This window comes from Sinocyclocheilus rhinocerous, unplaced genomic scaffold (genome assembly GCF_001515625.1).
Source record: "Sinocyclocheilus rhinocerous isolate Xijiao unplaced genomic scaffold, SAMN03320098_v1.1 scaffold653, whole genome shotgun sequence".
In the NCBI taxonomy this organism is placed as follows: domain Eukaryota; kingdom Metazoa; phylum Chordata; class Actinopteri; order Cypriniformes; family Cyprinidae; genus Sinocyclocheilus; species Sinocyclocheilus rhinocerous.
Window position 1 is genome coordinate 73,494 of NW_015642815.1, and position 753 is coordinate 74,246.

Genomic DNA, 753 nt, shown 5'->3' on the forward strand with positions numbered 1-753 from the left:
ATGCAACACAACGCGTAAAAATACAGTATAAGTCATTATAATCCGTAATTATGTCCCCACTGGATGCAACAAATGCCTCGTTTGTAATGGGTTTTAATGTTTTTGTGTCGTCGCTCCGGCCGGACACGGCATCAGCAGTATGTGAGGGGCGTAACATTTCCGTCTCACGCTTGAGGTATTCGGCCAATCACAACGCATTGGATAGCTGGCCAATCAGAGCACACCTCGCTTTTCAGAATGATGAGCTTTGTAAAAATCGACGCGTTTCAAAAAGGCGGGGCATAGAGGAGAAACAATAATGTACAGTATGTGGAAAATAATGTGTTTTTTTTACTTTAAACCGCATAAACACATTTCATTACACCAAATACACAAAATAATGTTCTTTTTAGCAGCATCATATGACCCCTTTAATGGTGTGGTGTTTGGGAACGCCGATCTCGAACACCAAGTGCTGGACCTGACTCAGCAGGGCCTGTGGAGGACACCGGGCAAACCGTCATGGTCCCGATGGTCATGGACCAAGACTACAGGGCCAGCTTAATGGTATGTGTGGACCAGGAGCAGTATGAAGATGTGTTGAGGGAAATCAAGGCGCTGAGAGAGCAGCTCCAAACATTTCATCTACTTTGGACCTAAAAGGTTCGCCTGAAGACTTCAGATTTTACACCAGGTGAGATAGTTGTAGTATCAACATCTACTCATAAATGTTTACTGACTGATTAACTGGCCAAGTAATTGTTTTCTCTGTCT